This window comes from Mobula birostris, chromosome 9 (genome assembly GCF_030028105.1).
Source record: "Mobula birostris isolate sMobBir1 chromosome 9, sMobBir1.hap1, whole genome shotgun sequence".
Lineage (NCBI taxonomy): Eukaryota > Metazoa > Chordata > Chondrichthyes > Myliobatiformes > Myliobatidae > Mobula > Mobula birostris.
This window is the reverse complement of record NC_092378.1, coordinates 134,827,527-134,850,559: the sequence shown is the minus strand read 5'-3', so window position 1 is coordinate 134,850,559 and position 23,033 is coordinate 134,827,527. Positions and strand designations below refer to the sequence as shown.

General features: G+C 41.5%; 1 protein-coding gene across 2 annotated transcripts in view; it reads right to left on the bottom strand.

Moving 5' to 3' along the window:
* The window catches only part of rhbdl1 (rhomboid, veinlet-like 1 (Drosophila)), a 195,418-nt gene that overhangs the window by 8,290 nt on the left and 164,095 nt on the right, over nt 1-23,033 (bottom strand). The gene's annotated exons all lie outside the window — the stretch shown is intronic.

Sequence of the window (23,033 nt, the reverse complement as noted above, 5' to 3'; positions counted from 1 at the left end):
ACATCCATTCAGTCATTGGCTTGGCATTCCCAATACACCTGAAAAATGATTTTCTACATAGAAAGCATACTTTTCCACCCATAAATAATATTTGTGATTCATTGGAGTCAGGGAACTCAGCACTTAGAGATTTAAATTGGTGACATTTCTAATCTTTCCAACTTCCCATTTGAACTCTGACTAATTTTTTGAGGTACATGCAATGATGTACAAAATTCTTAGCAGGTAGCAATGTCCTATCAGCCTTTTCCATGCATATTTTGTGTAAACCTATATTAGATCTAGTCATGCATACAGAGACTTAATGATATTGTGGAATTGTGTGGAGTGATCAAGAAGATACAATTTGGATCACATCCCAGTGTGATGTACTAAAGTCTGAAATTAGGTCTTGGGTCAAGTTGGCAAAGATAAATTGAAAAGTTAGAGTTTCAAATTTCTTCATAGATATGAAAGGGAAAACAGTTGAAAACCCCCACTGGAAACATGGTACAGTATTATATCGGTGAAAACCTTGAACAACAATACCAAAAGAGTAGAAAGCCCAAGAACTCAAAAGCTTTAACATTTTGGCAAAAGATGACCAAGAAATACAGGTCAGAGAAATCAAAATACAGCAAAACTGACAAGAAATGTCAAAACTGATGATGAAAACTTTTAATGCTAAGATTGTGATAAGGCTGTGAATTTGCAGCTGAGGTTCCTCTACTTCAAGTTTAAGAGAGGGATACTGTCTGCTCCCAAGGCATTATTGTTTTTCAGTTGGCATATGGCTTTTTTGACTTGTTTTCAGTCTGGGACGGTGGCGAGATTGAATCAGAAGATTTGCTATGTGAGTCGAGGATTATCATGTCAATATAGGGAGTTAGGTAGAAAGCTGAAAAGCAGGAACTCCAGGGGACAGTGATCTCTGGATTTCTGCCTGTGTCATGCGCCAGTGAGGATAATAGAATGATTTGGCAGATGAATGTGTGGCTGAAGAATTGGCGCAGGGGCAAGGTTTCAGATCTCTGGACCATTGGGATCTCTGCTGGGGAAGGTATAGACAAGGCAATGCCCATTACACCACTGGTGTTTAGGGCAGGAATGAAGGTCCTCTATCTCTAGTGGCGTTAGGGCTTCCTTCATCAGGTCAGTAGCTTCGACCCAGTTTTCATTCCTGTCAGTCATGCAGGTCCCAGGTGAAGACACAGGAGTACCATCGTACTCGGATGTAGAAGGGTTCTTCATTGCTGGTTCCGTAATTTTGTTTTACTGGTCAGAGTTGTTAGCTCTGAGCTGAACCGCCAAAGCTGGAACACCAGTGGATCACTCTTAGTCTGGCCTCTACCCATTGACCTGTTTGGCATAGGTGACCCTGCCAAGAGCCAAAGCATAATGCCTTGACTCCAGCCAACATAGCTTTCCAAGCCATTGAGGCATACAAGCCTCCAAACATTGACAAGGTTGTACAAAAAGGTTGGGTTACATCTAACGCCGAGGAGAACCAATATCTTTGCTAGAGTTGTTAGGAAGGGTTTAAACTATTTTGGCAGCGGGATGGGAACCAGAGTGATAGGGCTAAGGATGGGCCAGTTGTATACAACTTGATGCAGTGTGTAGTGAGACTGTGAGGAAGGACAGGCAGATGATAGAGCAAAATTGCAGTCAGTGGGATGAGTCGAAGTGTAACAGGGCCAAAATCAAAAAGCCTGATGAACACAGGATGAGGAAGAGGGTGTTATATTTGAATGCATGCAGTACACAGGATAAGGTAGATAATCTTTTAGCACAGTTAAGAGATTGACAGGTATGATATTGTGGGCATCACTGAGTTGTGGCTGAAAGATCACAGTTGGGAGATTAACATCCAAGGATAAGCAAAGTATTGAAAGGATAGGCAGGTAGACAGAGAGGCTCTGCTGCAAAAAAAAAATGGAATAAAATTCTCAGAAAGAGGTGATATACAGTTCTCTAGGATCAGACGATGTAGAATCCTTGTCTGAGAGTTAAGAAACTGCAAGGGTAAAATGACCCTGATGGAAGTTATATACAGGCCCTCCAAACAGCAGCCAGAATAGGGTTACGAATTACAACAGGAGATAGAACAGGCAAGTAAGAAGGGTAAGGTTACGATAGTCATGGGATTTCAAGATGCAGATAGATTGGGAAAGTCAGTTTGGTGCTGGATCCTAAGAGAGGGAATTGTAGAATGCCTACGAAATGGCTTTTTAGAGCAGTTTGTGGTTGAGTCCACGAGAAATGACAGCTCTGAAATGGGTTTTATGTAATGATCCAAATTTGATTAGGGAGTTTAAGTTAAAGGAGCCCTTAAGAGACAGTGATCAAAATATGATAGAATTCACCCTGCAGGTTGAGGAGAAGCTAAAATCAAATGTAACAGCATTACAGTAGAGGAAAAGGAACTACAAAGGCATGAGAGAGGACACTAGCCGGGATGATGGCAGAACAGAGATGGATGGTGTTTCTGGGAGTAATTCAGAAGGTGCAGGAAAGACATATTCCAAAGATGAAGAAGCATTCTAAAGGGAGTATGAGGCAATCATAGCTGACAGGCAAAATCAAATACAGCATAAAAGCAAAAGAGGATTGGGAAGCTTTAATAATGAACAGAAGGCAAGTAAAAAGCCAGAAAGAGAGAAAAGATGAAATATGAAGGTAAGCTAACCAACAATATAAAAGAGGATACAATATGAAGAGTAAAAGAGATGAAAGTAGATAGTAGGCCACTGAAAAATGACGCTGGAGAGATAGTAATGGTGGAAAAAGAAATGGCAAATGATCTTAATAAGTATTTTTCATCAGTCTTTATTGTGGAAGATACTAGCAAGATGCCAGAATGCGAGAGTGTCAGAGCACAGAAGTTGCTATTACTAAGGAGAAAGTGCTTGAGAAGCTGAAAAAATCTGAAGGTAGGTAAGTCACCTGGACCAGATGGATTACACCCCACAGCTCTGAAAGAGATAGCTGAAGAGATTGTGGAGGCATTATAATCACTAGATTCTAGAATAGTTTTAGTGGACTGGAAAATTGCAAATGTTACTCTTTAAGAACGGAGGGAGGCAGAGGAAAGGAAATTATAAGGCAGTTAGCCTGACTTCAGTGGTTGAAAAGATGTTGGAGCCTATTATTAAGGATAAGGTTTTCGGGTACTTGGAGGTACATGACAAAATATGCCAAAGTCAGCATGGTTTCCTTAAGGAGAAATCTTGCCTGATAAATCTGTTGGAAATCTTTTGAGGAAATAACAGGCAGGATAGACAAAGGAAAGTCAGTGGATGTTGTTTATTGTATTTCCATGGTATAACAGGAAAGATACCAGCATGGATAGAAGATTTGGCTAAACAGTAGGAGACAAAGAGTAGGAATAAAGGGAACCTTTTCTGTTTGGCGGTTGGTGACTAGTGGTGTGCCTTACAGGTCTGTACTGAGATTGCCTCTTTTCACATTATATGCCAATGACCTGGATGAAGAAATTGATGACTTTGTGGCCAAGTTTGCAGGTGATATGAAGATAGGTGGAGGGGCAGGTAGTGTTGAGGAAGCAAGGTGTCTGCAGAAGGACTTTGACAGATTGGGAGAATGGGTAAAGAAGTGGCAGATGGAATGTAGTGCAAAGATGTGCGTGATCATGCACTTTGGTAGAAGGAATAAAGACGTGGAATATTTTGTAAGTGGGGAGAAAATTCAAAAATCAGAGGTGTAAGGGAACTTGGGAGTCCTTGTGCAGGATTCCCTAGAGGGTAACTTGTGGGTTGAATCATTGGTAAGGAAAGCAAATGCAATGTTAGCATACATTTCATGAGGACTTGAATACTAAAGCAAGGGTGTAATGCTGAGGTTTTATAAGGCATTGGTCAGACCATGCTTGGAGTATTGTGAGCAGTTTTGAGCCCCTTATGTAAAAAAAGATATGCTTTCACTGGAGGCAGTCCAGAGGGCATTCAAAAGAATGATTCCAGTAAGGAAAAGATTAATGTATGAGGAGTGTTTGATGGCTCTGGGCCTATATTCACTGGAGTTTAGAGAATGGGGTGGGGCAGGGGGAATCTCAATGTAACCTATTGAATATTGAAAGGCCTATATAAAGTAAATGTGTAAAGGATGTTTCCAATAGCGGAGGAGTCTAAAACCAATGGGCACAGCTTCAGAACAGAGGGACAGCCATTTAGAACAAAGATGGGGAAAGATTTCTTAAGCCAGAGGGTAGTAAATATGCGGAATTCATTGCCACAGACAGCTGTGCAGGCCAAGTCTTAGTATATTTAAGGTGGAAGTTGATAGGTTCTTGATTAATCAGGGTATCAAGGGTTATGGGGAGAAGGCAAGAGAATGGTGTTGAAGGGGATAATAAATCAGCCATGGTGGTTTGGCAATGCAGATTTGAAAGAATGAGTGGCCTAATTCTGTTCCTACTTTATGGTCTCATGGACAGAGTCATTACTAAGGGATTCTTCCAGATGCCTTCCAATTGGCATTGACTACCTCTCTATCCTTGCTAAATTCAGTTCTGTTCTTCACTCTTAGAGGGACGGTGGTAAAACTCACTTGCCTTATAGGAAACAAGAGAAAACCTGCAGATGCTAGAAATGCAGAGCAACACACACAAAATGTTGGAGGAACTCAGCAGGCCAGGAGGCATCTATGGAAAAAAGTACAGTCAACGTTTCAGACCGAAACACTTTGACTGTACTCTTTTACATAGGTGCTGCCTGGCCTGCTGAATTCCTCCTGCATTTCGTGTGTGTTGCTTGCCTTATAGGAATTTCAGTGAAGATTTGCTAGACTGGTTCCTGAGATGAGAAGGCTGGCCTATGAGAATAAATTAAATAATATCAGCTCATAAGGAATATGAGGTGATAAGGTGCAAGTGCAATTATTAGTGAGTTTAATAAGTACTGAGAAGCTGTTTCCCTTGGGTTGAAAATGTAGAATCAGAGTCATTATTCCAAATTAAGGTATCAGTTGTTTGGGACTAAGCAGAGGAGTAACTTCTTTACAATGAGGATTATGATCCTTAGGTACTTTTTACTCAATAGGAATGTGAATATTTAGTTGAAAAGTATACTCAGAGATGGGAAGAAAAATGAATAGAAGCTAAAGGTAGCAGAATAGGGCAGACAACTTAATCCTTGACCTTGCTGAATGGCAAAACAGTCTTGATAGGCCAGGTAACCAAAATAAATCATTTTTAATCTTCATTTGAACTTCATTATTTCCTATTAAGGTGTGATCCAATTAATATTCATTAACTGTCCATAGCCTCCATAACTGCCATCATTAGGCCAAACTCAAATTGGAGGTGCAACATCTGCTATTCCGTCTGGGTTGTCTCCAACCTGATAACATGAACATCAATTTCTCCAACTTCTAGTAATTTATCCCCCTCTCTCCTTCTCTCTTTTTCCATTCCCTATTCTGAATACCCTCTCACCCCTTCTCTTCCCCTCACCTGCCCATCACTTCCCCTTCTCCTTCCATTTCCTCCATGATCCATTGTCCTCTTCAATGAAATTCCTTCTTCTGTGACCCTTTACCTCTTCCACCTACCCTGCCCAGCTTTTTCTTTATCGCTCTTCCACCACCCAGCCACCTTCTCCCTTCAAAGATGCTGGTGAACACAGCAGGCCAGGCAGCATCTCTAGGAAGAGGTACAGTCGACATTTCGGTCCGAGACCCTTCGTCAGGACTAACCTCGCCAGGTCTCAGTGATCTAATTTTAATTCAGTGGCCCTTCAAGCAAAGCAAAGACCTTCCTTATAGCGGCTGATGCACCTTCAATTACTCCAAGAGACTGGAAGTAGGGTAAATACTGAAAGGCTTTTATGCGTAGTAAAATGTGACCTCCATGCTGAGTGTCTGCCCCTGGACTGAAGAGGAGGAGCAATGGCAAAATTGCCTTTATTCAGAGGTCTGTGGGAGGAGCCACAGGGGAAGTCAGCAGAGGGGCGTGTCCAGACAGGTAACCCAGTTGCAACATATATATATGGTTTACCACAGTGGCCTTTGCCTCATTCTCTCCGATAACAAGATTCCCGGAGGACAGAACCAGCAGCTAATCTTGCCATCTAACTAGTTTATCTATGTGCCCTCCGTGCCTTCAATTTTCCACTCAGAGCAGATGGAAGGTTTATCTGTGGAAATTAAAAGGAAGCCTAGGAGTTAAGAGAACCCAGGCCTAAATTCTGGAGCAGCTGGTGAATCTTTAATTCCCTCCACAATTCATTCAAATGAAACTGCCCCAAAGATAAAAATTTGGTCACAGGCCGAGCAGCTGCAGACACTGCCTGGACCCTGACCCTGTATGAATTCTTAATTTCCAATTCCTGTTCTGAGTTTCTATCAAGTGGCTTGTTTTACTGCACAAGATCTGGTTCATCAGCGGTATCTGCCAACTGAGGACGTAGAAGATACAATACACTGGAAAGAATACTTAGCAGTTACAGATAAGACTGCTGTTTTAGGAAGTCAGAATCAAGTTTAATATCATTAGCATATGTTGAGAAACCTGTTGTTTTGTGGCACCAGTGCAATGCAATACATAATAAAAAAACTATAAATTACTGTGAGAAATATATATATTAAAAATTAAATTAAATAAGTAGTATAAAAAGCCAGAAGTATACCAAAACCAGCCTTTTCAAATTTTCGTGCACCTTGTTTCTACCACTTGGCAGTGCTGTCATCCTCTGAGGTGCACCAAAGCTGAAGAGGCAGTAAGTTCACTAAACTGCATGCACCCACTTGTACAATAACCTCCTCTGGTGCCTGTTGTAAATAGCCCAATTAGCCATTATAGCTGTTGCAGAAACCCTCTCCATATAATTAAGAATTTTTCAACAACACTATGGAAGTTGATCAAGAGAAAACCCTGAAGAAGATCTTGCCAATTATGTTGTTTAGCATGAGCTGTCAGTTCTGTGAACTGTGAGTGAGTTGCTTCCAATGATATCAGTGGCATTGGCAGAGGAGATTGGAGATACAGTGATAGCTAGTGCATAAGTAGCATCTTTCACAAACATTGGCACGGGCACAATAAGGACCTCTGTCCAAGTTTCAACAAAGCAAAGTTCTAATGCAAATGAAACAGACCATGAAAGGCAAAGAGAAGGGATGCAAATCATTTTTATTAATGCAACAGTCTCCACGTGATGATGCTTTCAATTCCATTGGCAACGTCAAACAGATCTTACTCCAGCATTGCGGGCCTTTTTCCAAGAGCTGACACAGACTGAGATCATGCACAACAGGGGGCAAAGCTACAGATTCTTGTTCCTCACATGTTGAAGCATTTTAATTAACACCATATTGAGATGCTGTTTCCTTGCATAAAAGCCAAATTCTACATAGATGCTTTCCCCACCATAACTAGCAGAATTTCAGGGTCACTCTTCCTTGCTGAAAACTATGTAGGTTATACAGTAACAGCATACTGAACATAGTCCATTCAAACCTTTGTATTCCCGGTCTTTGCTCTTCTTTCTTCCAAACATTTCAACTTGATACAACTTCTGACTACAGAATTTACTGAAAGACCCTCTGTGGACACTGTCTCTGTCTTTTTCATTCCAGTACATCAAAAATAAATTTAAATACACAGCACTAATATATTGGAGGAATGAAGTAAATTCTTAATAGTTAGTAAGCTCTTGCTAAATAAGACATTAACAGGAAATAAAAATTGCTAATGCCTAGGAACAAGTTGAAGAACCTAGACAAATGCCAACACCCAGTCAATTTCTATAAAAATTGCAAAATAAGTAATTCATTTGTGAATTATTTGAAATGCACAAAGCAAATTACACATACAGCATGTTCCTGATATCCAGAACTCCCTACTATCAAGTCTTCTTCAGCTAGACTTGCCAATCTGGGTAACTACTTTGTGTTGCTGGACCACATGTTGACCTAGCCTGACAGAGTTCTTCACTTCGCTTATTTAACTGAGTTTTTCTTGGCCAATACCGCTCAATTAGATTTAAAGAGATTAAAGATTAGCTTTATTTGTCACATGTACGTAGAAACACTGAAACACAGTAAAATGTGTTGTTTGCATCAACGTCCAACACAGCCTGATATGGGCTGGGGCAACCTGCAAGTGTCGCCATATGTCAGGCCCCAGCATACCTGCAACATACTAACCCTAGTTTGTATGTGGGAGGAAACCAGAGCACCCAGATGAAACCTACATGGTCACATGGAGAATGCACAATCTCCTGACAAACGGCAGTGAGAATTGAACCCTGAACTTACAGCTGGCAATGTAAAGTGCTTATGCTAATCACTATGCTACTGATTTGATGGATGGACTAATGGATTAAAACTACAATTCTATCCTAAGTGACAAAATGCAAAAATTTTCAGGTAGCTCAATGGTAATGAAGTTTTGTTCAATGGTTTGATCCCTAGACCAGGTGTCTGAGTACAGATTCTACCTTGGCTCTTCAGTACAGTAGTCAGCGAGTGCTTTATTGTCATCACCATTATCTTTTGAAATGGATGTTAATCCAAAGCCCCTTCTGCTCTCCGAAGGAGATGTAAAAGATCACATGACACTATTAAAATAAAAACAAGCAAGGCCTCCCTGCTACTTTGACCATTAATTTTTGTCACTAACTATAATTTTAGACTACCTAGTTATTTGGTGTTCTGTGGCATCTTTCTAAGTGTAAATTTCCTGCCTCATTTCCAAACATTAGAAAAGTGACTACATTTCGAAAGAAGCTCAATAGCTGTAAAGTGCTGTAGGCTAACCAGAGGTTATGAAAGGTACAATGGAAATACATTTAATTTTTTGATTAAATTTTAAATCTTAAAAATGTGCCTATAGGCTTTCCCATACATTCAACATAAAGTTAGCACATTGAAAGCTTTTAAAAACTTCAATGCAACACAACTTTATTTCCACTTTCCTCCTATCTGCTAAGATTGTAAACTAGGTCAGTCACATCAACCCACGAAGCATACTTGACACAAACTTCCAGTATTGTAAAGATGTATTTTTAATTATAGACATCAGAAACATTAGAATGGGGGTGAGATACTTGTCTGTATGGACAATAAATTATGTCGCAAGTTCACATTAGTGAAAGATTCTTGGCTAAAACTGTTTCTCAAAAGCATCATCATAAGACACTATGCTATGTTGCTAATATTCATGAATCTAAAATTAACAAGCCTCTAGCAAAATTTGAGATTAAAAAGTTTCCTTCACCCACGCAGATTCGGAGACAAGAAGAACTGACTTACAGATAAAGCACTTACTGATGCATTGATCAACATTTTTATTTTTCTCTGCCTAATTATTAGTCAGTAACATTTTTTCTTTCCCATTCCTTCTTCTCCAACACTCTGCATGATGTCTAGACAAAGTGTGTATCTTTCGTGAATGAGCCTTGTCAGTAGAGTCATAAGACTACAGTATAAGCAAATCTGCAGATGCTGGAAATCAAGCACCGTGCACAAAATGCTGCAGGAGAAGAGTACAGTCGACGTTTCGGGCTGAGACCCTTCAGCAAGACTGGAGAAGAAAAGCTGAGGAGTAGATTCAAAAGGTGGGGAGGGAAGAGAGAAACACAGGGTGATAGGTGAAAGCTGAAGGGAGAGGGATGAAATAAGAACTGGGAAGTTGATTAGAGAAAGAGATACAGGGCTGGAGAAGGGGGAGTCTGACAGAAGAGGACAGGAGGCCATGGAAGAAAGGAGAGGGAGGAGAAGAACCAGAGAGAGGCGATGGGCAGGCAACGAGATAAGGTGAGAGAGGGAAAAGGGGATGGGGAATAGTGAAGGAGGGTGGGTTGGGGGACATTACTGGAAGTTCGAGAAATCGATGTTGGTGCCATCAGGTTGGAGGCTACCCAAACGGAATACAAGGTGTTGTTCCTCCAACCTAAGTGTGGCCTCATCACAACAGTGGAGGAGGCCATGGGTAGACATATCAGTATCAGAATAGGAAGTGGAATTAAAATGGGTGGCCACTGGGAGATCCTGCTTTTTCTGGCGGACGGAGCATAGATGCTCGGCGAAGCAGTCTCCCAATCTACGTCGGGTCTCACAAATATACAGGAGGCCACACCAGGAGCCCTGGATTCAATATATTATCCCAACAGACTCACAGGTGAAGTGTCGTCTCACCTGGAAGGACTGTCTGGGGCCCTGAATGGTAGTGAGGGAGAAGGTGTAGGGGCAGGTGTAGCACTTGTTCCGCTTGCAAGGATAAGTGCCAGGAAGGAGGTCAGTGAGGAGGGACGAATGGACAAGGGAGACACATAGGGAGTGATCCCTGCAGAAAACAGAAAGTGGGGGAAGGGAAAGATGTGCTTGGTGGTGGGATCCAGTTGGAGATGGCGAAAGTTACAGAGAATTATGTACTGGACACGGAGGCTGGTGGGGTGGTAGATGAATGAGAGTATATGCAGTACATTAATTTATCCACCCTAATTCACAGTCTTCAGGCAAATTAGGGTGGATAAATCCCCAGGGTTTAACAAGGTGTTCTCTTGGACCCTGTGGCAGGCAAGTGCAGAAATAGCAGGGGCTCTACCAAAAATATTTATATCATTCTTAGCAACTGATGAGGATTGGAGGATAGCTAATGTTGTTTCTCTGTTTAAGATAGGCTCTAAAAATAAACCATGGAATTGGTAGTGTGAAAGCTATTGGAAGGTGTTCAAAGGAACTGGATATATGAGTATTAGGATAGACATGGACTGATTAGGGATATCAATGTGGCTTCATGCACGGTAGGTCCTATCTAACCAATCTTATAGAGTTTTTTGAGGAAGTTACGAGGAAAGTTGATGAAGGCAAGGTAGTAGATGTTGTCTACATGGACTTTAGCAAGGCATTTTACAAAGTCTCACATGGGAGGTTGGTCAAGAAGGTTCAGTTGCTTGGTAGTAAATTGCTTTAGACATTGGCTTTGTGGGAGAAGCCAGAGAGTGGTAATAGATGGTTGCCACTCTGACTGGACACCTGTGACTAGTAGAGGGACACAGGGATCGGTGCTGGGTCTGTAGTTGTTTGTCATCTACACCAATGATCTGGATGATAATGTGGTTAACTGGATCATCAAATTTGTGGATGACATCAAGACTCGAGGTGTAGTGGCCAGTGAGGAAGGCTATCAGAGCTCATAGCGGGATCTGGACTAGCTGGGAAAAATAGGCTGAAAAATAGCAGGTGGATTTTAATTCAGACAAGTATGAAGTGTTGCACTTCAGTAGGACCAGCCAGGATAGGTCTCATGGTAGGGCACTGAGAACAAAGGGATCTAGAAATAGAGGTCCAGTATTCATTGCAAGTGGCAGCACAGGTGGATATGGTTGTAAAGAAAGCTTTTAGCACATTTGCCTTCATAAGTCAAAGTATTGAGTAGAAGAGATGGGATGTTATGTTGAAGTTGTGTAAGCCATTGGTGAGGCATAATCTGGAGTATTGTGTGCAGCTTTGGTCACCTACCTACAGAAAAATGTAAATAAGTTTGAAAGAGTACAGAGAAAATTTACAAGGATGTTGCCGGGACTGGAGGACCTGAGTCATAAGGAAAGATTGAACAGGTTAGGACTTTCTTCCTAATAACCTAGAAGACTGAGGGGAGATTTGACAGAGGTATACAAGATTATGAGGGGTATAGGTAGAGTAAATGCAAGCAGGATTTTTCCCAGTGAGATTGGGTGGGACTACAACTAGAGGTCATAGGGACTACAACTAGAGGTCATAGGTTAAGGATGAAAGGTGAAGAGTCTAGGGAGAACATGAGGTGAGACTTCTGCATTCAGGAGGTTGTGAGACAGCGATACAAGCTGCCAGCGCAAATGGGGCATGCAAGCTCAATTTCAACATTTATGAGAAGTTTGGATAGGTAGATGGATGGCAGGGGTATGGAGTGCTATGGTTTGGGTGCAGGTTGATGGGAGTAGGCAACATAAATGGCTTGGCATGTACTAGATGTAATGAAGAGTGTGCTTCTGTGCTATACTTTACTATGACTCCATGACCAAATTTACCAAGTAGCTTACGACCTGCTTCTGTGTTAATTCGACTATTGTCTTACTTCCCATTGTTGGGAAGACCAACGGTTTTTTTTCCTTCATGGTACATGATATTGTCAATATTTTTTTTCCCCAACCCACTTCTTGTTGTTGATCTTCAGGTTTGTCTCTCTGATCAACATTAAAATTCACCACCCCTACCCCCCCCAACTGCTGCCCTCATTTCTCCAACAGACCCGCACTTCCACAATCTGATTCACAACAAGACAAAGTCCACTCTGAGAACTTCTGCCGTTATTTGGTTGTGCACAGTATCCTGGGCGCCACATGGAAAATACCACTGTTCTTTCCACAAACAGGTAATAGTCTCTTGCGTTGTTCAGCTTCATGTTGCATTTCCAAGCTTAATACCATCACCAGTCCATAGAACATTCTCAGATGAGATGTCTCAAAAGTTGCCTTGCTCTTCAGTAACAAATTATGCACGGAGTACTTCGAGATCCTGAAAACTATAGATTAGTGAGTCTCACATCTGTTGTATGGAAATTTATGGAAAAAATTCTTAGGGATAAGATATATGAGCATTTGGAAACCCATAGCCCAATTAGGGAGAACAAGCATGGCTTTGTGCGGGGCAATTCATGTCTTACCAACTTGATTGGGATTTTTGACAACGTGACAAGAGAGATTGATGAAGATAAAGCAGTGAATGTTGTCTACATTGATTTTAGAAAGGCATTTGACAAAGTCCATCATGGGAGGCTAATTCAGAAGATTAGAAAGCATGAGGTCCACAGTGAATTGGCTACTTGGATTCAGAAGCACACACAAGACAGGTTAGTGGTCAAAGGGACTTGTTCAAGCTGGAGGTCTGTAATTACCTAGAGATACACACATCTACTGTGATGAAATGCTTTGAAGGGTTGGTCATGGCCAGAATCAATCCCGGCCTAAGCAAAGACCTGGACCCATTGCAACTTGCCAATCACCACAATAGATCTACAGCGGATACAATTTTACTGACTTTCCACTAAGCCTTGGATCACCTGGATAATAGCCATACCTACATCAGACTGCTGTTTATTGATTACAGCTCAGCGTTCAACACAATCATACCCTCAATTCTAATCACCAAGCTCCAACACCTGGGCCTCTTTACCTCTCTCTGCAAATAGATCCTTGACTTCCTCATCGGGAGACTACATTCAGTGCAGATCGGAAATCACATCTCCTCCTTGCTAACAATCACCACTAGCGCACCTCAAGGATGTGTGCTGAGTGAATGCGTTACTCTTTCTACACCCATGACTGTGCGGCCAAGCACAGCTCAAATGCCATCTATAAATTTGTCGATGACACAGCTATTGTTGGCAGAATTTCAGATGGTGATGAGGAGTCGTACAGGAGTGAGACAGATCAGCTGGTTGAGTGGTGTCACAACAACAATCTTGCGCTCAATGTCAGTAAGACCAAGGAATTGTTTGTGGACTTTAGGAAGGGAAAAACAAAGGGACACACACACAAGTCCTCATGGGGGGTGAGCAGTTTCAAGTTCCTGGGTGTCAACATCTCTGAAGATCTGTCCTGGGCCAAACATATTGATGCAATTACAAAGAAGACACAGCAGTGGCTATATTTCATTAGGGGTTTGAGGAGACTCCGTATGTCACCAAAGACTCTAGCAAATTGCTACAAATGCCCTGGAGAGCATTCTAACTGGCTGCATCATTGTTTGGTTTGAAGGGGGCCACAGCATATGATTGGAAAAAAGCTGCAGAAAGTTGCAAAGTCATCCAGCTCCATCATGGGCTTTAGTCTCCACAGCATAGGGGACATCTTCTAAACGCAGAGCCGGTAAGGCCTCTCTTCTCATTTCGGCCATCAAGGAAGGGGTACAGGAGCCTGAAGACACACACTCAATGTTTTAGAAACAGCTTCTTCCCCTCTGCCATCAGATTTCTCAATGGACACTGAACCCATGTAGACAACCTCACAATTCTTTACTTTTTTTTGCTCTCTTTTTGCGTTACTTATTTAAGTTTACATATATATTTCTTATGTAATTTACAGTTTTTAAAAATTATGTATTGCATTGTACGGCTGCTGCAAAACAATAAACTCCATGACATGTGCCAATGATATTAAAATTGATTCTGATTCTGGTCTTCATGAATTTAGCAAAGATGTTTAAAAACATGTTTTAATCACTTACACAGTTTGAACAGAAATCAATCTGTTGCACAACAGAACTGATATGTTTTGCACCCTTTGAAAAGAATTTCTATACCTATATTATTAATATATTACAGACCCAACATTAAAGCATCACATCTGGGTATTCTATACTGGGTTTTTTAACTTTCAAAATTCAGACACTCGTGCTATCATGATTTCAAAAGCTAAGGTAATTTAATCATTGGTTTCTGAAGAGCCGAAGACCCAATTATTAATAAACAACTGTGAACCATTAATTGAAAATGCATCATGCTTTTAGCATGTTATACACTTCAAAAGAAACAAATTCCTATTGTGCATTTTTGGGCATAGTGTTTTTTGGATTGTAATAGTGATTACAATTTGGCAATATGTAAAATTGCTTCATACTAACATAAATTAACTTAAAGTATGAATCATTATTTTTAAACTAGTGGCATTTTTAATCAGGTTTCAAAGCATTTAATAGACAAGACTAAAACACATGAAATGCAGTGTAAACATTAGATACAAACTCTATGATTATCAGTGCTAAAGATAGCTCAATAGAGTGCTAATGTCTAAAAGAGTAAAATCAATTACCTCTAATTTTCTCAAATAGCAATGTTACTGGTGGTAAAATAAAACATTCCAACATCCAAATTATGAAAAATTAAATTGTGAGCTATACTTAATCCATCTGTTATCCATTTCAAATTATTCTAATCATGGACTTTTTCGCTTGTATTCTCTACTCAATGTAATGTACTGCTCTGTCTATTAATACATCCATCTGCAATAAGAGCATTCTTATGAACCCGACAGAGATAAGACCAGTGTAAAAAAGGGACGATTTCAAACTTGGTGTGGCACTGAGTAATACAAGAGAGAGATATGGATTTAAATATTTCTCTTCTTGTATGTTCTTGCAAGATTTAGATGCCCGTCCATTTTTTTAAGATTTGCAGTACTCCTGTAAAAATCATCCACAATTTATGTTCATCAACATTTGTCAGTCAAACCTTTGTATAAGAGCTGATTTTAGCATGGGTTAAAGGCATAAGTCAACATGACAGTTTATTATCATTACCCTACATAACTAGACCAACAAATACAGTCCTAATCAGGAGAAAAGAAATTGATCTTGCAGAAGATATGTCACTCAGTAAATATTTAATCATCAATTAGGGGGAAAACTAAACATTTCTTATTACTTTTCTTTTGGCAAACTAAATATTATTCGCATGCAGGAGGATTAAGCTTGAAATGGCTTGATGAAGTTTCCACAGTTAATGTAATGAGTATTGGTTTTTGTTACCTCATGGTTGTCTGTAAGTGTTTTACAACCAAAGAAGTCTGTTTGAAGCACAGTTCCTGTTTAAAGAGCAATTATTACATCTCTACTTGTTAATGTGTGTCTCTGTCATAGTTTTAGAGAGAAACAGGCCATTCAGCCCATCGATTCCAAACAGGCCATTAAACATCTAATTTTACACTACTATCTTCAACACTCTCCACATTCCTATGAATTATCCCCTAGATTCTACTCTTCACTTGCTGTACATTTTAAAGGCAATTCATGGTGGTCCATTAACTTATTAACCCTGACATATTTTTGGAATGTGGGAGGCAATTGGGAGCAATTTGGAGAAAATTCAAAGGAAGAATGTGCAAAGTGAAGACAGACGGCTCAGGAGGTTAGGATTGAAATCGTGTCACATCAGCTGTGAGGCGCTGTGAGCTTTAATGAGTAGGGATAGTTCAGTGAGACAGGGTGAGAGTGAGCATTGGAAAAAGGGGCAATTCAATACTGGCACCAGCATGAAAGTGTGATGTCGGTGCAAGTCAGGCAACTGATTGGTGAGTACCTGATGTTTCTTCCTTTTGTGATATATCTCCACTTTGTGAACTATCAGTAAGGATGCATTATGGTTTCAACATTCTGGGAGTTGGGGGTAAAAGGGAGCTATTTGGTGAGTTTCTGATAAGTAGCTAAGGTTTATTCCATTCTATCCTTACTCAATTGGCAAGGGTATCATAGAAGAAGAATTTGTGGAATACATCACAGATTGCTCCTTACAGCAGTATGTAATGGAACCTACATATATAGGAACAAGCTATTCAGGTTTGGTTATGAGTAATGAGAAACAATAATGCAAAAAGGTTTGTGTGTTAAAGCTTCCCTAAGAATTGGTGACTATAATATTGTGTATTAAGATGGATTGAAAGCTGGCTGTCATCTGGCTCGCTGTCACATAGAAAGGACTGGAGATCAGGACTGAACATGGGTCATTGGAGTTCTGAGGCATCACTTCTATCTGCTATGTCAATGTGCTGCCTTGGTAACAAATACAATGCCTGATATTCTCTGGCAGGTAACGGTTGAACAGAGCTTTTAGAACAAGTCATTCCACTGAATGGGCCATGACAGAGTAATGCAGCCACATTAGTTGAATTCTTTTCAGTTGCACTTACTAACTCTAATCTCTCATGCTGAGATGACTTCAGTTACAGGTTGTGCAATGTACCATGGCAGCATCTGTAGAAAGTGAATTCAACTCGCTAACAGATGAGGAAAAAGAAGTCATCATCATGTCTGCTTATAATGAGATGAAAGATGAACATGGAGAGCTGCCAAACCACACTGCGTTAACTTGCTAAATAGTATTCACCAGATGAAGAAATCTTCACTTAGCACAAGCATTCTGCACTAAATAAATTATTTCATAAAACTATTTTAATGTTACTTTATTATTGACTTTTTAGCATTTCAAACTTTATTTTCTGTATTATGACAAAATCATATTGACAGACAAACCACAATTAAAATGCTGTATATCTCACAGCAAAGAACAGAAGTATTCAAAGAGTAAATGGCTTAATTATAAATAACTGTTATATAGACAGGGAGTAAAGCCATTTATTCATGTACTGTATTTTGAATCTCTGATCAACAGCTCCAGATATACAAAGTTTGCAGATGATATGAAGATAGATGGAGGGGCTGGTAGTTTGAGGAAGTAGAGAGGCTACAGAAGGACTTGGATATACAGTATTAGGAGAATGGACAAAGAAGTGGCCGATGGAATACAGTGTTGGGAAGTGTATAGTCATGCACTTTGGTAGAAGAAATGAAAGGGTTGGATATTCTCTAAATGGAGAGAAAATACAAAAATCTGAGGTGCAAAGGAACTTGGAGTGCTTGTGCAGGAATTCCTAAAGGTTAATTTGCAGGTTGAGTCTGTGGTGAGGAAGGTAAATGCGGTGTTAACATTCATTTCAAGAGGACTAGAATATAAAAGCAAGGATGTTCTGTTGAGGCTTTATAAAGCACTGGTGAGGCCTCACTTAGAGTATTGTGAGCAAGTTTAGGCCCCTTATCTTAGAAAGGATGTGCTGAAACTGGAGAGGGGTTCAAAGAAGGTTCATGAAAATGATTCCAAGATTGAATGGCTTGTCATATGAAGGACGTTTGATGAATCTGGGCCTCTATTCACTCAAATTCAGAAGTATGAGGGGTGGCCAAATTGAAACCTATCGAACGGTAAAAGGCCTTGATAGAGTGGATGTGGAAAGAATGCTTCCTACGGTGGGAGTGCCTCAGACCAGAGGGCAAAGTCTCAGAATAGAGGGGCGTTCTTTTAGAACGGAGATGGGGAGTAAATTTCTTTAGCCAGAGAGTGGTGAATCTGTGGAATTCATTGCCATGGCAGCTGTAGAGGCCATCTTTATATATATTTAAGGAAGAGGTTGATAGATCCTTGATTGGTCAGGGCATGAAGGGATACTAGTGGGGTGGGGTGGTGGGGGGGGTAGAAGGCAGGAGATTGTGGCTGAGAGGAAAAATGGTACAGCCATGATGAAATAGTGGAGCAGACTCAATGGACGAAATGGCCTAATTCTGCTCCTATACCCTGTATCTTATAGTCTTATGATCTTAACCACTTACAATAGTCTACTAATCTGCTATCTGTTGGACACCAAGTAAATGCTCAATAGGATCTAAAACACAGATAGAGGTATTGGAATATCTTTCTACCTCCTCTGTTCTAGAAAAGGTGCAAATTGAAGATGTGGGAAACTGTGTATGGAACTGGAGGAAATAGCAGCAGTACTTAATGGATCCCTTACTTCAGTATTCACTATGGAAAAGGATCTTGGTGATTGTAGTGCTGACTTGCAGCAGACTGAAAAGCTTGAGCATGTAGAAAGAGGATGTGCTGGAGCTTTTGGAAAGCATCAAGTTGGATAAGTCACTGGGACCAGACGAGATGCACCTCAGGCTACTATGGGAGACAAGGGAAGAGATTGCTGAACCTCTGGCGATGATCTTTGAATCATCAATGGGGATGGGAGAGGTTCCGGAGGACTGGAGGGTTGCAGATGTTGTTCCTTTGTTCAAGAAAGGGAGTAGAGATAGCCCAGTAAATTATAGACCAGAGAGCCCAACTTCAGTGGTTGGTAAGTTGATGGAGAAGATCCTGAGAGGCAGGATTTATGAACATTTGGAGAGGTATAATATGACTAGGAATAGTCAGCATGGCTTTGTCAAGGGCAGGTCATGCCTTACAAGCCTGATTTAGTTTTTTGAGGATGTGACTAAACACATTGATGAAAGAAGAGCAGTAGATGTAGTGTATATGGATTTCAGCAAGGCACTTGATAAGGTAGCCCATGCAAAGCTTATTGAGAAAGTAAGGAGGCATGGGATCCAAGGGGACATTGCTTTGTGGATCCAGAACTGGCTTGCCTACAGAAGGCAAAGAGTGGTTGTAGACGGGTCATATTCTGCATGGAGGTCGGTGACCAGTGGTGTGCTCCAGGGTTCTGTTCTGAGACTCCTACTCTTTGTGATTTTTATAAATGACCTGGGCAAGGAAGTGGAGGGATGGGTTAGTAAGTTTGCTGATGACACAAAGGATGGAGGTGTTGTGGATAGTGTGGAGGGCTGTCAGAGGTTACAGCGGGACATTGATAGGATGCAAAACTGGGCTGAGAAGTGGCAGATGGAGTTCAACCCAGATAAGTGTGAAATGGTTCATTTTGGTAGGTCAAATATGATAGCAGAATATAGTATTAATGGTAAGACTCTTGGCAGTGTGGAGGATCAGAGGGATCTTGGGGTCTGAGTCCATAGGACACTCAAAGCAGCTGCGCAAGTTGACGCTGTGGTTAAGAAGGCCTTCATCAATCGTGGAACTGAATTTAGAAGCCGAGAGGTAATGTTGCAGCTATATAGGACCCTGGTCAGACCCCACTTGGAGTACTGTGCTCAGTTCTGGTTGCCTCACTACAGGAAGGATGTGGAATCCATAGAAAGGTTGCAGAGGAGATTTACAAGGATGTTGCCTGGATTGGGGAGCATGCCTTATGAAAACAGGTTGAGTCAACTCGGCCTTTTCTCCTTGGAGCGACGGAGGATGAGAGGTGACCTGATAGAGGTGTATAAGATGATGAGAGGCATTGATTGTGTGGATAGTCAGAGGCTTTTTCCCAGGGCTGAAATGGTTGCCACAAGAGGACACAGGTTTAAAGTGCTGGGGAGTAGGTACAGAGGTGATATCAGGGGTAAGTTTTTTACTCAGAAATTGGTGAATGCGTGGCATGGGCTGCCGGCAACGGTGGTGGAGGCGGATATGATAGGGTCTTTTAAAAGACTTTTGGATAGGTACATGGAGCTTAGAAAAATAGAGGGCTATGGGGAAGTCTAGTAATTTCTGAGGTAGGGACATGATCGGCACAACTTTGTGGGCCGAAGAGCCTGTATTGTGCTGTAGGTTTTCTATGTTTCTATGTGTAGAGGCTGGGTTTCAAGAAGTGGCGACCAGGTTAAAGGTATGCTTATCGCTAGAAGCAGAAGGGCCTTCAGGTGATGCCACCTACAAATGCTCCCTGGAAAATCTATTCAGGGACCTTTCACTTGCCCAGCAGAGGAGAGATGATGCTTCTTGGAAGGAACTCCAAAGCCTTTGGAAGGGTCCCAAGATGCTGATTTATCAACAAGGTGATGATATTGCAGACTCCCTCTTCAGGTTCGAGAGGATGGCCTGAATATGGCAATGGCCAGAGGAGGAGTGGGCCTGCCAGCTAGTGCCACTACTGGCAGGTAAAGCTTTTGAAGCCTACACTGCAGTGGATGAAGAGAGGTCCAACAACTATCCTGACTTGAAGGAGGTACCGGTAGCTAAATTTAATGTCTCGGCAGAAATCTATCATCAAAGCTGCCATTCCAGTACCCTACCATCAGGGAATAACCCACTGAGACGTATCATTGCAATGGATTCGTCCAGAAGTCCAAGGAAGAAATTGGTGAGGCCATTGTCTTGAAGCAGGTGCTGTGGGTTCATCCTCTAGATAGCAGAACGTGGGTCCGAGAACATGAGCCAGTGGATGGACTCACTGCAGGCTAACTTGCCCTGCAGTACTTAAACACCCACTAGAGGGCATCATTGCAAAGCAACAGAGACGCTAATCCTCCAAGGGACTCATGGGTTAACTCTGTGGAATTGTGGGGTGGGAGAAAAGAGGGCAAAGAACCTTGGGTACTTTCTTCTAAAACCTTTATGTGTTACCATTGTTAGCAGCCAAGTCATAAATCCTCTGTGTGTTCTCTCAAGAAACCCAAATTGTCAGGTATGTGCTATGTACCAAGAGAGGAATGTGAAGATGATGGTAATGTCTGTAATGATTGTGAGTATGGTAATGGAAACAAGAAGAATGTGAGCAGAAATAGTTATATATAGTCAAAGCTAATGGAAAACCTGTTAAAGCTCTTTTGGATTCTGATAGCTCACTGTCATTTATTAAGGAAAGCTATGTCTCTGCTTTTGGTGTTGACTACAGCCACCAAACCCCTGTCCAATACGTCCATGGTGACTGGAAGTCTGAGCCACTGGCAGAACTCACTATTGAGCTGGATAACCATTCAAAACCCCTCACTGCTTTCTGCACACTCCTGGGTCTGTTTCAGTTCACTGTGATGCTCTTTGGTCTTCATGGGGCACCAGCAACCTTCAGGGCTGGTGGACTGAGTGCTCCAAGGCTGTGAGGACTGCAGTGCAGCCTACCTGGATGAAATTGTTGTCTCCAGCCAGACATGGTCAGAGTACCTGGACCATCCGCTCAGGGTCCTGGGGAATATTTATGCTGCTGGACTCACCTTCAATACACAAAAATCCCATTGACCTGCATGGGGACCATAGACCTCCATATCCCTACCATCCTTGTACCTATCCAAACTTCTCTTAAACATTGAAATCAAGCTCGCAGGCACCACTTGCGCTGGCATATTGCTCCACACTCGCAAGACCCTCTGAGTGAAGAAGTTTCCCTCAGTTCCCCTTAAAATTTTCACCTTTCTCCCTTAACCCATGACCTCTAATTATAGTCCCATCCAACCTCAGTGGAAAATGCCTGCTTGCATTTACCATATCTATATCCCTCATAATTTTGTATGTCTCTATCAAATCTCTTCTCAATCTTCTACATTCCAAGGAATAAAGTCCTAACCTGTTCAATCTTTCCACTTAAACTGAGGTCAAGCACAGAGGAAACGATCCACAACAGTCCTATGACGATTGAGAGGGGACAAGTTCAATTGGGCATCAGAGAAAGTCATGGCACAAGCGAACACAAGGCATGCAAGAAAATTCCTACAAGCATGGTTTTCCACCAAGAGTTCTGTAAGCAGACACGCAGACCTCAATCCTATTTATGAGCTGATGCGGGCAAAATTCCAGACCTCAACGCACAAAGTTCACCACACAGCCAATCAGCAAGGAGATTTCCTCCCCTAAATCATCAATGAGTTTCTAAGATGATGTCTAATCAGCTGATTAAAAACTATATAAAGGCCAGACATTTGGAGGACACACCATAATCAGCAGCGTACTGACAAAGTCTCCTCGCATAGTGACGAAACTTTTGCAAGTAATTTGTCAAGATCGGAGAACAACTCAACCCAACCATCAACCACCCGAGCTACACATCTTCTGAAATAGATACTTCTGTTTATTTTGTAATATAATTGTGATATTAGCCCCGATCTTGCCCATCTTTACTCTGCACTGAGCCTAGCCATTGCAAACCAATAACCTCAATCCACCCGCTGTTTCTCCCTGACCCAGGTTACCATTACCTACAGCCCAGAAGCAGCCTCAGTACCTTCCACTCCCTCACAACAGCCACTACTATTGTCCAAACACATTGCCAGCCATCACCGTCATTCCCTGAATTTTACATACTTTCTATGTTGACCCTGACCATCTCCATACGCACCTACAGGACCTGTATTCTCCTATGTGATCTTTCTAACTTCTCTGCCATTTTTGATCATTTTCCATTGTCCCTACCTCTCTCTCAAACTCTCTTGACCTCAACCACAGCCACGCAACTCCCACATCTCCCCGTTATCTGAGCGGTATTTCATTCTTCCACTGTTACATTTTCTCCTTCCCTCATCTCCTCATCGGCTACTGTTATTCCCTGATGCACTTCACCCTGGCACTGGTGACAGTCACTCCTGTCACCATTGCTACTCTCGTGACTAAACTGACCCAAGTCTACCCTCAAAGTCAATCCCAACAGCTGTTATTTTGGTGATCCATTCTGCCCAGTTCTTCCCTCATGAATGAAGCTATCTTCTGAGCACCTTAATAATATTTTCATTATATGAGTCACATTTCAATGATGCTGGTATGTTGGTCAGTATTGTGAAAGAAAACATTTAGAATGATTGCTTAACTCACTCGTCACACTTGAGAAAATAGTCCATGAGCTGGCTAATTAAATTAAGCAGCAATGGCCTTTTAATGATTAAGTCTATTAAGTCAGCAGGGATATTGGAAC